At 41.3% G+C, this 17,847-nt stretch overlaps 1 pseudogene; it reads left to right on the top strand.

Annotated features, from left to right (window-relative positions):
• Nucleotides 1–13,546: 13,546 nt before the first annotated feature.
• On the top strand, nucleotides 13,547–13,654 carry LOC145410071 (5S ribosomal RNA; annotated as a pseudogene).
• The last annotated feature ends 4,193 nt before the right edge of the window (nucleotides 13,655–17,847 follow it).

Here is a 17,847-nt window from a genome sequence, read left to right as displayed (position 1 = left end):
ATGCACTTCCTTTGTCCATAATTGCGAAGAAGAGTTGAGAGGAAGGATGGGACTGGAGTGTATTGGTGTTGTGATGAGGAGGGGTAGATTGAGGTGGTTTGGGCATGTGGAGAGGATGGAGGATGATAATTGGGTGCAGAAAGTAAGAAGCGTTAATATTGGAGGTGGGTTTGCGAGGGGTAGACCGAAAAAGACGTGGGATGAGGTCTTTAAGTGTGATCTCAGGGTTAAGGGAATGAACAGGGAGGCTGCCAGAGATTAAGCAGCATGGAGAGCCGTCATTAGGTGACCAAGGCTAACGCATGCAAACATATTGGAGCCCTCAAAAATGAAACAAAATGAACTACTTAACGGTTTTTATATCAAGAACACAAGGTACCTGTCCTCACCATCTTCCTGTGCCTCTGCCACTTGTGCCCTGAGCTCAGTGAGTGCCTCTGTGGATGGCTGTTGGCTGATGCTGTCCAGAACCCGTTGCACATCCTCGTTGTTGACCTCTTAAACACCCACCTCATCCAAGTGGTTGATGATGTCTTGACTCACGTTCACCACTCCTGGTAACTCTGTGAAGGAGTACACACACTCTGGCCATATTCTGTGCTGGATGGTGTTCAGTGTGCTTGGCTGCACCTCCTTCCACACTGCCAATATATTGTCAATGGTGTGCTTAATGTTGAACTTCCTCCAAAAGCACTGCACTGTGTCACTTGCCCCAGAGTCACTCACCATCTGCTCCATGGTGCAGCAGAGGCAGTAGGCCTTGAAGGTTGCAGTGATGCTGTGATCCATGTGGTGGAGCAACAGTGTGGTGTTGTGGGCAGGCACACCACTTTGATATTATCCACCCAGTCCTCCATGCCCTAAGGGTGGTTTGGGGCGTTGTCCACCAGCAGGAGGAAACGGTTGGCAAGGTTGCTTCAGCTGGCAATCTCACAGGCAGGGGTACAGGTACCCTGCCATGTACAGCTGGCAGTGTGGAGGTCAGCCAAGCCCTTGGGTTACTCTTCCAAATAACTCCAAGAACCCTGCCAGCTCTTTGGGTGTTCTCCCAGTGTACACTAGAAGCAGCGTGACTTCAGGTCCTCCTCTACATTGAGACCAGCGAGGAGGGTGAGGTGGACTTTGACTGTCTTAAAGCTAAGCGCACATCGTTCTTCCCAGCTGGTATGTCTTCCTTGATATACCCTTCCTAAACAGGTGTGTTTTGTCAGAGTGTAAGACCTGTTTTGGAGAGTATCACTCCTCCCCTACTTTTGTCTTCAGCTCAGGAGGGAAGATCTTAGCTGCCACGTAGTCAGCACCAGCAGCCTGGCCGTGCACAGTCACATGTTTAAGGCCAGCAAGGGTCCCAAACTGCTCAGCCTAACCTGTACTGGCCATGAAATTTTCTGCAACTCCATACCTTGCTTGTCTCTGAGGTCCTGCCACAGATTGAAAGCCTTACTGCAGATGAAGGTGCCTGGAAGAGGCTGCTTTGCTTAGTTGAGGTCAGTAACCCACAGAACTTCATCTCCATGCTAGGCTGCTTTGCCCTGGTTAGATGTTTTGCAGTGAGGGAAAGCACATTCTTTGACATCATTATTACAACACCTGATTTCTTTATCGCCATTGATACCCTGTACTGGGGCAGCTTTAGGGGGTTGGCCATCTCACCCAGTCCCTGTCCCTCCTTGTGGTGCCTAACAGTGTCTAATTTCATGTCAGGGGCAATGCCTAACCCTGCTCTTTTAGCCTTGGCCTCTGCAGCACCATGTTTTCCACCGGGGTTAGCACCAGATATGATTTCCATGTTTACAGTCTCATATTCCACATACTAAAATGTTCTCTCTGCATTTACTATTGTAGGCAGCTTTATTTGTAACCTACTTGCACTGTTGCATAGTGAAATAGTCGCGGCGCACGACTCTGAGGTTGTCATTATCGTACCCTGGCAACCTACCATTCAGAAGAGCATCCCTTTTCATGTATAACATGAGACGCAAGTGATTTGTGTATAATATGTTCGTGTATACTAATATTCGTGTATAATATATTCGTGCATAATAAAATGATTCGTGTATAATATGATACGAACGTGGGTGCACTTTTGAATAGAACATTGCAAGGTTACGATAATGACAACCTCAGAGTTGTGCGTCGTGAAAGTCGTGTGCACTCAGAAAGTATCCCCCCCAATGTACCACACTCGAAAAACACCGCACTCAAAAAAGTACTGCACTCTGAAAGTTTCCCCGGAAATGTACCACACTCAAAATTAGTGTGTTGGTGGCCGTGCACAAGTGAGAAGGTTTGGTAACTCAGAATACGCAAGGGAGATGATCACAGGTGCAGGACACAAGCAAATAGGCAAGCAAGACTCAAAAAGTTGATGCGAAGGCTACCATTTGCGTGGACCCGAGGTGGGGGTTCAACGCGTGTAAACACTTGGTGGCCATCTTGGCATAGACAGCCGACCATCTACTTGTTTGCCTCATGGTGTTTGCACGAGATTATTGGCGGCAGCTGTAAAATATTGTTCTAGCGAAACTGTGACCGTTTTATTATTATTATTATTATTATTATTACCCCTGGGGGTAGGGGGGTTTCAAGAATACTCCCCCAGTATCCCTGCTTGTCGTACGAGGCGACTAAAAGGGTTGGTGGTGGGTTAGTGCCCCACCCCGTAAAAAGAACTAACTAAAAAAGCAAATAAAGCGCCTCGGACCCGGACGGACCATACGTTGACGACTAAGGAACGGACAAAGGACATTCTGAGAGTAGGAACGTGGAATGTGAGAGGAGTGAATGATGAAGTGAAAGAGAGAGAGATTGTCCAGGTGCTTGAGGATGCAAAAGTGGATATATGTGGATTGACTGAAACTAAATGGAAAGGTGAAAGGATGAGAGAATGGGAATACGGTGTAGGTATATGTGCGGGAGTCAGTGAGAATGAGAGGGCAAGAGAGGGAGTATGTCTGATGATAAGCAAAAAGTGGAAGGAGAATATAAGAGAGTATGGAACAGTGGGTGCAAGGATTGTATGGGTGAGGATGAAAGTAGGTATACAAGCATGGGCGATTGTATGTGTGTATGCTCCAACAGAGGATCGAGTGGCAAGAGTGAAAGATGAGTTTTGGGCGAGAGTAGAAGCATGTATGGACAAGTTTGAGAGGAGCGAGAGAGTGCTGTTGATTGGAGACATGAATGGCAAAGTCGGGAATGTACGAGTGGATGGAGTGGTTGGTCAGTGGGGTGTGCCAGCGGAAGTAGATGGGAATGGTAGTGCTTTGGTGGACATCTGTGCTGGTAAGGGGTTGGCAATAGCCAACACCTACTTTCGTCATAAGATGATCCACCGGTATACATGGAGAGTAATGAGGAGGATGGATGGTGAACTTGTTGAACGAAAGGCAATGATAGACTACGTGTGTGTGGATGAGCGAATGAGAAGACAAATGTTGGATGCAAGGGTGTGGAGAGGGTGGGGGAATGGAGTCTCGGACCATCACTTAGTGATGGCCAAGGTAGAGCTGCAAAGAAAGTGGTTGAGGAGGCGAAGGGGAAGACAGGAGGAAGCAGCTCCTGTGAGAAGAGTGGAGAAATTGCAAGATAGTGAGAAGAGGACAGAGTATAAGAGCATAGTGGAAGAAAGATTGGGAAGGTATGAGCTAGAGCAGATGGAAGGGGTGGAAGACGTATGTAAGATATTCACGGAAGAGATAAGCGCAGCGTGTGAGGCGGTTTGTGGAGTGAGGAGGAGATGCAAGGGTGTGCAAGGGACAGCATGGTGGAATGATGAGGTGAAACGAGCTGTGGAACAAAAGAAGAAGGCATATGGTGAATGGTTGGCGAGTAGAGGTAGGGGAGAAGATGAGAGAGAGAAGAGAGAGGTATATGTGAGCAGGAGAAGGGACGTTAAGAGACTGGTGAAGGAGAGTAAGAAGAAAGTGGATGAAGAGTTTGGGAGGAATCTGAGTGTGAAATGGAGGGAGAGTAAGAAATTGTTTTGGAAGGAGGTAAAGAAAGTAAGGCAGTGTGAAAGGGGAAATAGTAGGGGAGTGAAAGATAGGAATAACAGATTGTTGGTGGAGAAGAGAGAGAAATTGAGGAGATGGAAGGAGCACTTTGAGGATTTGTTGAATGTAGAGAGTGAGAGCAGTGTGAGTATAAGTGGTTGGGGAATGGCTGGGAGAAGAAGAGATGAGAGGAGGGAGGAAGAGATCAGTAGGTCGGAAGTAGTGGAAGCAATGAAGAAAATTAAGCTGGGAAAGGCCCCAGGAATTGATGGAGTGTGTGGTGAAATGCTGAGGTATGGGGGTGAGATTGTTGTGGAGTGGATATGGAAGTTGTGTAGATTGGCTTGGGAAGAGGGAAGGGTTCCAGAGGACTGGAAATCAGGTATAATTGTTCCTCTGTACAAAGGAAAAGGGGAGAGAGAAGTATGTGGTAACCATAGGGGTATTTGCCTTCTTAGTGTGACTGGTAAAATATATGGTAGAATACTCATTGATAGGGTTAGGCATATGACAGAGGAGCTAGTTGGAGAAGAACAAGGGGGATTTAGGAAGGGAAAAGGGTGTGTAGATCAGATATTTGTTCTAAGATGTTTAGTGGAGAAGTATCTAGAGAAGGGAAGGAAAGTGTACGCTGCCTTCATGGACTTGGAGAAAGCTTATGACAGAATAGATAGGAAAGGTATGTGGAAGGTACTAAGAATATATGGAGTGGAGGGAAATTGTTGAGTGCTGTGAAGAGTATGTACGAGGGAGCTAGGGCTACGGTGCGAGTGGATGGTGAGTTGAGTGAGTTCTTTGATCTCAATGTGGGACTGAAACAGGGGTGTGTAATGTCTCCATGGCTGTTTAATATATATATGGATGGGGTCGTAAAGGAGGTACAAGGTAGGGCAGTGGATGTGGGGGTGGCCCTAATGAATGAGGGTGAGATTTGGAAGCTTCCGGTGTTGCTGTTTGCTGATGATACAGTATTGTTGAGTGAAGATGAATGGGAGTTGCAAGGTTTGGTGAATGAATTTGGGACAGTGTGTAGGAGGAGGAAGCTGAAAGTTAATGTAAACAAAAGTAAAGTTATGGTGTTTGAGAGGAATGAAGTCACAGAGTGTGCAGTGAGGTTGGATGGTGAGGATATGGAGAATGTGAGTGCATTCAAGTACTTGGGTAGTGTGATGAGTAAGGATGGAACTTTGGGGGATGAAGTACGTGAAAGGGTACAGCAGGGAAGGAAGGTTGTTGGCACACTGAAAGCAGTGATGAGAAATAGGGAGGTGAGTATGGAAGTTAAGAAGTCACTGCATGATGGTATTGTGATCCCTACCCTGACGTATGGAAGCGAGGCGTGGACCTTGCAAGAGGGGAACAAGTCAAGAGTGAGAGCAGTGGAAATGAGTTACTTGAGAGGAGCATGTGGAGTGACATGGAGGGACAGGTTGACGAATGAAGAAGTGAAGGAACGTTGTGGGGTAGATGTGGATGTGGTTGAAAAGATTAGGAGAAATACACTGAGGTGGTTTGGACATGTGGAGAGGATGGAGAATGAAAGACTGACTAAGAGGGTGTATGTAGGTGAGGTGGAGGGAGGGAGAGGGAGGGGTAGACCGAGGATGAGGTGGAGGGATGGAGTTGAGAGGTATATGAGGGAGGGGGGGGTGAGTTGGGGGGAGGGGAGTCAAATGGTGGGTGACAGAGTGACTTGGAGGCGTTTTGTCTGCGGCCACCCTTTGCGGGATTAGGGCGTCGGGCTATAGATAGATAGATAGATAGATTATTACTATCATTCCGAAAAAAGGTACAACTTCTGGATTATTGTTGTAATGTAATGGTATGAATTTTTATCCCACTGGTTGGTGGTAGTGTAACGCTAGAGATTTATAATCTTACCGGTTGTTGGTACTGGTCAACTTACCCATTGATAATACAGGTGGTACTCGACTTAGTCTCCCCTCCTTGGTTAATAAAAAACAAAAAATTCACTTCAATAAAACAAAAGGAGGGAGGGGGTGGTATTTTGACTTGGTGTGGTAGATGATGATTGTTTAAGAAAATTTTGGTAGCGTTTGTAGTTTTTGGCCGAGCCTAGATTTAGTCAGTACCACAGGTGGTCGTCGTTCCCTCAGCGAAGGAATCTTGAATTGGAAGGGGAGTGAATTAGGCATGAGAACTTAATTCCCTTGATTAGGTACACCAAGAAAGAAAAATGATAGATACTTTACTCTACTTTAATAACTTTATGCTGGTTTCCACAAAACATTTTTAATTACATGACCCTTTGTCATATGAAAGAAGATTATACATTAAAACCATGGTTTGGATGATCATTCCTCCAACATTGTCACCAGGCGAAAACAATTTGATACATACAAACGATTTATGAGGTCATTGTACCTTACTTTCTTTTTGTCAGTTATTCTTGGGCTCGACAATAGCCTCAAGACAGGGACCTTTTTACGAGCCTGGGTTGTCTTTTCAGGCTGGCATAGCCTCGAACCAATAAGAATTATTACTCGTGTTCTATTTCGTCCATATAATATACTCTCATCATGTAATTCTCTGTAATCCACAAACACTATCAATTCAGGATTATTAATAGTTCATAATCGTCATTACTACATAATCACCAAGAATACATAATCACTCGGGCTTGTTTAGCCTCGAGGTACAATTCAAAATTACATTATTGCTCACAACCACTAGTTCCCTTCCACGCTCCTAATTTCCTAACATTAATTTAAGAGAAAGAAAACGGTTAATGGATTTAAATTTCGCCTTTCCGTTACCAGATCACATCACTTTTAAATTACTATTTCTTATTTACAAAAAAAAATTCACTTGATAGATCAATGATACTATTTCAATTACATTTGGTTTATAAAATAATTCATGGGTAGTGTAAGTGTGTATGCAGACTAGTCTATGGACAATACCACGGGAAGGCCTCGTGCTTACACTGACGTCGCAGGTGTCTGGGGACTGAACCAACGTCCATTATACACGACGTCTGGGCAACAAGTGCGGCTTCCTGGGTACGCTTGGGACGCCACTGCTAGGTCAAATGAGGTGGTGTTTTTGAAAAATGGTGGGTTTCAATTCTCTTCACAATTTATTTAGCAGTGTACCCATGACGCCAGGACTTTTGATTGAATTGGGGAAAATTTGGGATTCAATCCTTACTTAATTTAGATACTGATTTTACCACTATCCCGCCTTGAATTTTGGGGCAGCTTATGCCATCTAGTGACGGCTAAGGCAAGCGGACTATAAAATCTTCACAAATGACATTATTTAGGCCTTTTTGACTGTTAATCTCACATATTTGGGTTCTAGCAGCTTCATTAGTAAACATTTCACAACTAGGATACGAAAAGAATTGTATACTCATCATTACTCTGTTTAGGGTTTAAACTCGGCGCCCAATAACGACGCACAAAGGAGGGGAAAAGCTGCGCACATCTGTTATTCATTACTCGACCAGATGGAGGAATTCCCATAGCTCAACATCCACAATTACATCACCCAATGCATAGATACAGAGATGCATACATATAAAAATAAAGTTAGCCCTACATTAATCATTAACATATGAATTACTACTTAGGATAGGAATTTATAGACTAATATTCAGGTTACACCCTATCTAACTTAAAAATTACAGTACCTCTAAACACATACATGAATATTAAATTTGTGGCACTACAAAATCACTTAGGAAAAGGTGTTAGGGAGCTTTATGCAGAGTATGGTGATATTGGAAGGATATATGTAACACAGAACAGGACGGTAAGGTGTAATAAACAAAATAAATCGCTTAGGAAAAGGTGTTAGGGACCTTTATGCAAGGTAAGGTGATAATGGAAGGATTGAAGTAACACAGAAGAGGACGGTAAGGTGTAATAAGCAAAATAAATCACTTAGGAAAAGGTGTTAGGGAGCTCCCATAATCCACCTGTGAGAAAGAGGTTAGGAAGCTTCCATGTCTGGTATTTGACTATGAAATGTGTGTGTGTGTGTGTGTGTGTGTGTGTGTGTGTGTGTGTGTGTGTGTGTGTGTGTGTGTGTGCGAGTGTGTGTGTGTGTTTGTGTGTACGTGTTGGTATATAAACATTTATGTGTACTGACTTTAATGTGTGTGTGTGTGTGTGTGTGTGTGTGTGTGTGTGTGTGTGTGTGTGTGTACGTGTATGTGTTGGCATATAAACATTTATGTGTATTCACTTTAATGTGTGTGCGTGTGTGTGTGTACGTGTTGACATGTAAACATTTATGTGTATTCACTGTAATGTGTGTGTGTGTGTGCGTGTGTGTACGTGTTGGCATATAAACATTTATGTGTATTCACTTTAATGTGTGTGCGTGTGTGTGTGTCAGCATATAACCATGTATGTGTACCAAACTGCCATGCCTTTCCCTTGGTGTGTACATCTTGTAAGCCAGAGGGAACAAGATCTGGTAGCACGGTTGTTGTTGTACTCACACTGCTCTCTTTCTCTTTCTCTCCCTGCGTACACGGCCATCGCTGGTGTCGGTGTGGTGTTGCTGGTGTTGCGTGCATTGTGGTGTCATCTGCTACGTCTCAACACTCTTCTTCTCTGCCTAAACTCCTTCAACGTGTCAACATTTTAACGTGTTCCGCAAACCCCTCCTCTTCCTGCCCATGCTTATGTCCATTCTCTCTTGTGTTCCGTGTTAATTCATACTTGCTTCTCCACCTTCCCTCTTCTCTTCTTCCCTCCTCTCTTCTTCCTTCTCCTCTTCTTCCCTCAACGTGTCAACATTTTAACGTGTTCCGCAAACCTCTTCTCTTCCTGCCCATGCTTATGTCCATTCTCTCTTGTGTTCCATGTTAATTCATACTTTCTTCTCCACCCTCCTTCTCCTCTTCTTCCTTCTTCCCTCTTCTCTTCTTCCCTCTTCTCCTCTTTCTTCTCCTCTTCTTCCCTCAACGTGTCAACATTTTAACGTCTTCCCCATACCTCTCCTCTTCCTTCCCACACTTACGTCCATTTTCCTTTGTCACCCATGTGTGTGAATTCAAACATTACCGCTTCTGTCTTTCGTGTCCTTTTCTTCTGTAAACAACATTCAAACTCCTTCCCTCATCCTTCATGTGTTCACTCAAATGCTCTTCAATTCTCCTTCCCTCATCCTTCATGCGTTCCCTTCCATGCTCTTCAATTCTCCTTCCCTCATCCTTCATGCGTTCCCTCCCATGCTTTTCAATTCTCCTTCCCTCATCCTTCATGTGTTCCCTCCCATGCTCTTCAATTCTCCTTCCCTCATCCTTCATGTGTTCCCTCAAATGCTCTTCAATTCTCCTTCCCTCATCCTTCATGTGTTCCATCCCATGCTCTTCAATTCTACATGCTCACTTTTGCCTCTTCCCTCTCATCTCCTATGTCAATTCTTACTTCCTGACTCCTGTTCCCTTTCTCTCCTTTTCCTTCCCTCAACCTCAACATTAAAATTCCTCCCCATGTCCTTCCCGCATTCATTTTCCTATCCTTTTCCCTCCCATGCTATTCTACTTTCTCACTTTCTTTTTTTTTTTCTTTTTTTAAATTCTTTTCCGTCTGTTATTTTAATTTGTACATTCTGACCTCCCTTCCTTTTCTCTCATACCACCTTCACACCAACTCATACCACCTTCTCATACCACCTTCTCATACTACCTCATACCACCTTTTCATACCACCTCATACCACCTTTTCATACCACCTTCTCATACCACCTCATACCACCATCTCATACCACCTTCTCATACCACCTCATACCACCATCTCATACGGCCTCATACCGCCTTCTAATACCACCTCATACCACCATCTCATACCACCTTCTCATACCACCTCATACCACCTTCTAATACCACCTCATACCACCTTCTCATACCACCTTCTTATACCACCTCATACCACCTTCTAATACCACCTCATACCACCTTCTCATACCACCTTCTTATACCACCTTCTTATACCCCATCATACCACCTCATACCACCTTCTCATACCACCTCATACCACCTTCTCATACCACCTCATACCACCTTCTCATACCACCTCATACCACCTTCTCATACCTTCTCATACCACCTTCTTATACCATCTCATACCACCTTCTTATACCCCATCATACCACCTCATACCACCTCATACCACCTCATACCACCTTCTCATACCACCTTTCCCACACTCTTCGATATGTCCAACTCACTTCATTCTTTGTCATCTCCCATCGTATTTATTTTCCATTCTCTCACTTCTCTCCCTTTTTCTCTCTTTACTCTCTCACTTTGTCCCATTCTCTTTCATCTTGTTTGTCTCTGTCTCTGTCTCTGTCTCTGTCTGTCTGTCTGTCTCTCTCTCTCGTAACTACATCTCTTGACATTTTTTTTTTCTAAACTCCCTCTCTCCTCCTCCTCATCTCTCCTCACACCTCTCCTCTCAAACTCTCTCTCTCTCTCTCTCTCTCTCAATCTGTCTATCAATCTCTATCTTTCTGTTCACATTTTCGTGTTCCCTGCCGTCATGTTAAATCCTCTTTCTCTCTCTCTCTCTCTCTCTCTCTCTCTCTCTCTCTCTCTCTCTCTCTCAATCTATCTATCAATCTCTATCTTTCTGTTCACATTTTCGTGTTCCCTGCCGTCATGTTAAATCCTCTTTCTCTCTCTCTCTCTCTCTCTCTCTCTCCCCCCCCTGCACCCCCTGGCCTGCCTTCTCGTTGTGTTGCTGGTCGTCAGTGTTACCGAAGACGAAGGCACACCTGACCTTGGCCCGGGTCAGGTCGTGCCCCGAGGATATAGAGACATACTTACAGGTCAGTGGTGTGTGCTAGCTCTATCTCTAACTCTCTTGCTCACTCTAAATCTAAGTGTAATTCTAATCCTCCATATCACTCTCTAACTCTGACTTTAATTCTCTGTCTCTAATTCTCTCTCTAACTCTCATTTTAAAAATAGTTCTAAATCTAATTTTCTATCTCTAATTCTCCATCTCTCTAACTCTGTCTTAATTAATTCTAAATCTAATTCTCTCTCTCTCTCTCTCTCTCTCTCTCACAGAGGCAGTCCTCACTATAAATCTACAGTGTGTCCCAAAATTCAAATTGAACAATTCATTGAAGTGAAGTTGTTAAGGGAAAATTAACTTAAAATTACAGAGAAATAAAAAAAAAATAAACATTTAAGAATAAGCTTTTAAAATGTTAGAGAAATATATAAGTACTGGAAATCAGGCATGAAAACAGTCGAAAGATAATTATAATGAGTCTCAGGGAATTCAAAATAAAAATATACATAATTACTGAAGAATAAACAGCAGAAAAAGATTTATAATGAGGACTGACTGTACGTTGTTGATGTTTTTAAAAATATATTCCCCGTTGGAGCAAAATAAACAAATGTTCTTTTAAAAATATATGTCACTAAAGCTTTAAATTTCAGCGCCTCTGATGATCTCTACATTGCGATATATATATAGTAAGCGTAAATAACAATAATTATACTCCGTTTTTTTTTTTTAATCGAGGCGAAAATGCACTTGAGAGATTGGTGGTTATTGGCTGAATGCAACTTTACTTCAGAATCTAGCATTATTAACTGACAACAAATATCTGAGGGGGAAATTTGGGTTAGTAAATATTTTTTGGACGTGTTGCATTCAGCCAATCGTCATCAACCTGTCAAGTGCATCTTTGCCTCAGTAAAAAAACGGAGTATAGGATGTTTACAGGCATAACACATCAGTATATATTTAATTAACATAAATAACCATAATTACAGGACAATAACTAATTAGAACAAAAATAACTAATTAGAATATTTAGTCAACATGTACAGTATATAATAAAAGAATAAAAAAAAATAACAGGAAAAATAAGTCATTAGGACAAGAATAACAATAATTTGAACAAAAATAACAGGAATTGGGATGTTTACAACCATCACATGCATCAATATATATTTAATAAACAAAAATAATAATACCGTAATAATAATAGTAATAATCATACAGTAATATAATAATAATACAGTAAAACCTCACTATAACGGACTAATTAGGGCTCAAGGCATCCCGAAAAAAGCAAACGTCCGATAAAAACGACATTGGCCTTCTCCCTGATATCACGGACATTTTCCAGTATGCAGTAGCAGACATTGTCCGGATGACACCAATGGTTTTTACACTGTTTTCGCTACCATTGCAGTATTGTATTATACCTTCACTACAATAACCCAGTGGTGTAATATATAATACTGTAGTGTGTTATACCTTCACTGTAATAACCCAGTGTTGTAAAATATATAATAATACTGTAGTGTGTTATACCTTCACTACAATAACCCAGTGGTGTAATATATATATAATAATACTGTAGTGTGTTATACCTTCACTGTAATAATCCAGTGGTGTAATATATATATAATAATACTGTAGTGTGTTATACCTTCACTGTAATAATCCAGTGGTATGATATATATATAATAATACTGTACTGTACACTGATAAACATCTTTTATTTATCTTATTGTGGTGAACACAGCTGAAGTGGTCAGGCAGTCCGCAATGCTTCTGGCTTTATCGGACATTTTCTAATATAGTGAATAAGTATTTAGTCCGGTCGGCTCCTTGAGTCTGATAAAAGCGAATTCCGGTATATTGCGGTCCGTTATATCAAGGTTTTACTGTAATTAAAATGTTTACAGCCATAAAGCATTAATATATAATATACAAAATTAACCCCTTATGGGATGATGGTGTCTGGCAATAGATAGATAGATAGATAGATAGAACAGCAGTAATTAGAATGTTTTAAGTCATAATGCATATCACTATATATTTGATAAACACAAGTAACAGTAATTAGAATCTTTAAATCATAATGTATCAGTATAAGTAATTACAATGATTACAGCCCTAACACATCAGTATACAGCCCTAACACACATCAATATACAGCCCTAACACACATCAGTATACAGCCCTAACACACATCAGTATACAGCCCTAAAACACATCAGTATACAGCCTTAACACACATCAGTATACAGCCTTAACACATCAGTATACAGCCCTAACACACATCAGTATACAGCCCTAACACATCAGTATACAGCCTTAACACACATCAGTATACAGCCCTAACACACATCAGTATACAGCCCTAACACATCAGTATACAGCCTTAACACACATCAGTATACAGCCTTAACACACATCAGTATACAGCCCTAACACACATCAGTATACAGCCTTAACACACATCAGTATACAGCCTTAACACACATCAGTATACAGCCCTAACACACATCAGTATACAGCCCTAACACATCAGTATACAGCCCTAACACACATCAGTATACAGCCTTAACACATCAGTATTCAGCCATAACACATCAGTATACAGCCTTAACACATCAGTATACAGCCTTAACACATCAGTATACAGCCTTAACACATCAGTATACAGCCTTAACACATCAGTATACAGCCTTAACACACATCAGTATATATTTGATAAACACAAATAATTCACCGGAAAATACAAGAATGATACGTAACAGCCACGTTGAGTACACCGCTTCCCATGCGATCAGCGAAGTTAAGCAACGTTGGGTCTGGTTAGTATTTGGATGGGTGACCGCCTGGGAACACCAGATGCTGTTGGCATCCCTACGTGTAAAGTGGGGTTGGTGGAGGATTAGTGCCCCTCCCTGTAAAACAATTAACTCTAAGCCCTTGGCCACCCCGTCTGGGATACATGGCGTCTGGCAATGAATGAATGAATATGTAACCATCAGTAAGCCATTGCGTGCACTGGCAAGATCATTTTGAATTAACATCATAGTCATTTTTTTTTCTAACTCAAAATGTCTTGGTTATTGGTGCAGCAAATATGGCTTGTAATATTGTCCAGTTGTTATTATTATTATTATTATTATTATTATTATTATCATTATTATTATTATTATTATTATTATTATTATTATTATTTCTGCTACCACTACTAGTACGTCTACTACTACTACTACTACTACTACTACTACTACTACTTGTAAAATAGTTTAGTTTTGAATTTTAATTAATGGAAAAATTAATAATAACGACATTGATGATAATTTTGGTTTTATCAGCACAAGTCGTTTTTAAAAACTGATGTCTTCTGAAAATATTTTTGACATATTAAGCACTTGCATGGATGAGTGTGATCTAATTGAAACTAGAAAATAATTGAAAGTTGGAAAATATTAAGCTAATTATTATTATTATTATTGTTATTATATTATTATTATTATTATTATTATTATTATTTCTGCTATCACAACTCCTATTTCTAATGCTAGTATTATTTCTGTTACTACTACTACTACTACTACTAGTACTATTATTATTATTATTATTATTATTATTATTATTATTATTATTAATCATTGATAAAGGCTCCATCATAAAAGCATGTACGATGTCTGTACGGACGAATATAAAAAACCGTTAAGTACCATTACTGATTCCAGAGTGTACAGCTGCTAGTGCATAGATGGTTGTAAAGAAAATAAATAGATAAAGAATTGGTGTTAAGTACAAAGGTAAAGAATTCATGTTAAATAAGAATGAAGAATTGATGTTTAAATAAGATATAAAGAATTGATGTTAAGCAAAAGGGTGTAGAATTGATGATTGAATAAAGAGTAAAGAATTGATGTTACATAATAAAGAATTGATGTTAAATATAATAAAGAAATAAAGAATTCTGTAAATAATCCTAATAAACACTACATAGTCCTCTTTATCTGATATTGCTGGCTTGACGCATGGTAGAGTTGGGTTGAACTGTAGGGAGTTGGATCGGATACACAAACGCACATACAACTAATTCATGATCGTTCGTTTGAAGGCTCCAACATGCATGCATTGTCCGTGGTCACCTAATGGCGGCTCTCCATACTGCTTGATCTCTGGCAGCTTCTCTGTTCAGTCCCTTATCCCTGAGGTCACACTCAATGACCTCGTCCCAGGTCTTTTTCCGTGTACTTCCCCTAACATTCACACCTCTCACCTTCTACACGCAGTTGTCATCCTCCATCCTGTCCACATGCCAAAACCATCTCAATCTACCCCTCCTCATCACAGCACCAATACACTCCAGTCCCATCCTTCCTCCCAAACCATCTCAATCTACCCCTCCTCATGACAACACCAATACACTCCAGTCCCATCCTTCCTCCCAAATCATCTCAATCTACCCCTCCTCATCACAACACCAATACACTCCAGTCCCATCCTTCCTCCCAAACCATCTCAATCTACCCCTCCTCATCACAACACCAATACACTCCAGTCCCATCCTTCCTCCCAAACCATCTCAATCTACCCCTCCTCATCACAACACCAATACACTCCAGTCCCATCCTTCCTCCCAAACCATCTCAATCTACCCCTCCTCATCACAACACCAATACACTCCAGTCCCACCCTTCCTCCCAAACCATCTCAATCTACCCCTCCTCATCACAACACCAATACACTCCAGTCCCATCCTTCCTCCCAAACCATCTCAATCTACCCCTCCTCATCACAACACCAATACACTCCAGTCCCATCCTTCCTCCCAAACCATCTCAATCTACCCCTCCTCATCACAACACCAATACACTCCAGTCCCATCCTTCCTCCCAAACCATCTCAATCTACCCCTCCTCATCACAACACCAATACACTCCACTCCCATCCTTCCTCCCAAACCATCTCAATCTACCCCTCCTCATCACAACACCAATACGCTCCAGTCCCACCCTGCCCTTTAACTCTTCCATCGTAAACCTAGCCCCCCCAGGCCTCACACTCAGGGACGCACTGCACATCCACCTAATCGTTGTCATTTTCGTACATTTGAGCTTGCGATAAAATATATATATATATATATATATATAAACATTGTCATATTTATTTTTTTGCATCCCTAACTACAATGCCTCAGTAATAAATGTCAAATTATTATAACAAGAGCTGCGAACATGAATGGATATTTTTTATACGATAATTTGATAGACAATGAAGATACATTAGGGAAAATGGATCCTAAATTTCTCAAAAAAAAAAAAAAAAAAAAAAAAAAGGATCTGCCACCACATTGCATTTATGTTGGGGTTTCATTTTATACTGGTAGTTGTTTTGTATGTAAGAAAGAAGGAACCAAAGGCCAGGAACCCACAAAATTCTTCCCTCCATGAAAAAACAAAAAGCCAAAGTCAAGCTCCGTCATGTTGGGAATTGATGGTAAACGTTTGTGTATCCGACCCCAGACTGGTCGTAGGTGCGCCACGCCAGCTTTAGTACTGTCTCACGCTGCCTGGCCCACTGCACACCATTGCTATATGCCGCTTGAAGACAAATATAGAAAGCGTAACGTTGCCACATCTCTCCGGACAACATATCTCTAGTCTCTTCAGATCTTTTATAACGATGCCACATCTCTCCGGACAATGAAACATGCAGTATATCGTGTCTTTGGATCTCTCAAAAATTGCCACATCTTTCCGGACAAAGAAACATGCAGTATAGTCTTTGGATCTCTCATAACATTGCCAGATCTTTCCGGACAATTGAATGTGTCTCGGGTCTCTTTCTGGAGATCACGTAATGTTGCCATATCTCTCCAGACTATGACGTGCAAATCTAGTCTCTTTGGATATCTCATAACATTGCCACATCTCTCCGGACAATGAAACATAGGGTATATCAAGCCTTCGGATGTCTCACAACTTTGCCACATCTTTCCAGACAATCGGATGTATCTCTAGTCTCTTTATGGAGATTGCGTAACATTGCCATATCTCTCCGCACTATGAAACTTTAACCTTGTCTCTCGGGAGGTCTCGTAACATTGTCATATGAAACTGTGGAATGTATCTCTAGTGTCTTTAGAGATCTCCCAGCATTGCCATATCTCTCTGGACTGTGAATCGTATATCTAGTCTCCTCGGATCTTTCAAAACATTGCCATATCTCTCCAGGCAAACATATGTCTTTTTTTTTTTTTATATATATATATAATCTCGTAACATTGCCACATCTTTCTGGACAATCGGATGTATCTCTGGTCTGTTTTTGGAGATTGTGTAATGTTTCCATATCTCTCCAGACTATGAGACATATATCTAGTCTCTTCGGATCTCTCATAACATTGCCACATCTTTCTGGATTATGCAGAGTTTATCAAGTCTCTTTGGAGATTCATAACATCGCTGTATCTCTCCGGACGGTGGAGCATATATCAAATCTCTGAGGGTCTCATAATGGCCAGTTCAGTCAGATAAAAACACACCAACAGAGGGAGAAAAGAAAAACAGATACAATAATACATAGATATACGATACCCCTAGATGCAATACCCCAGCTTAACGATGGGGATGCAAATACCACCATACCCCACCTAACGATGGCCAAACCCCAGTTTAACGATGGGTTTTGATTTTTTAAAACCGATTTTGATGGTATTATAGACTAAAAGTGTGTGTTTAGTTTGATTTATAAACAGTTTTTAGACTTAGATTAGTGTGTTTTAGCCATAGGTGAGGTGAACGTTGTCATTTTGGGGTACAGTTTACTAAGTTTGATTTTTTCCAGATATATTTGATGATTTTCAGATTTAATTTGTTGGTTTTAGTGAGTTATTTACAGGTGTTAGGCTTAGGTTAGCTTCTTTGACAGCTGTTAGGCCATTTAGATTGGCTTTAAACATGTTTTGGGGCTCAGCTGGGTGGGTTTTGGGCTTGGTTTGGGAGGAAACCCAAGGCGGGTAAATGCTGCACATTGGAATACATGTTAAAAGTACCCTGATATACGATACCTCGCCTAAT

This window comes from Coenobita brevimanus, chromosome 9 (assembly GCF_032717465.1).
Source record: "Coenobita brevimanus isolate Jiangsu-jjx chromosome 9, ASM3271746v2, whole genome shotgun sequence".
Lineage (NCBI taxonomy): Eukaryota > Metazoa > Arthropoda > Malacostraca > Decapoda > Coenobitidae > Coenobita > Coenobita brevimanus.
Note: the sequence above shows the minus strand (reverse complement) of the source record. Positions and strands in the feature narration are given on the sequence as shown.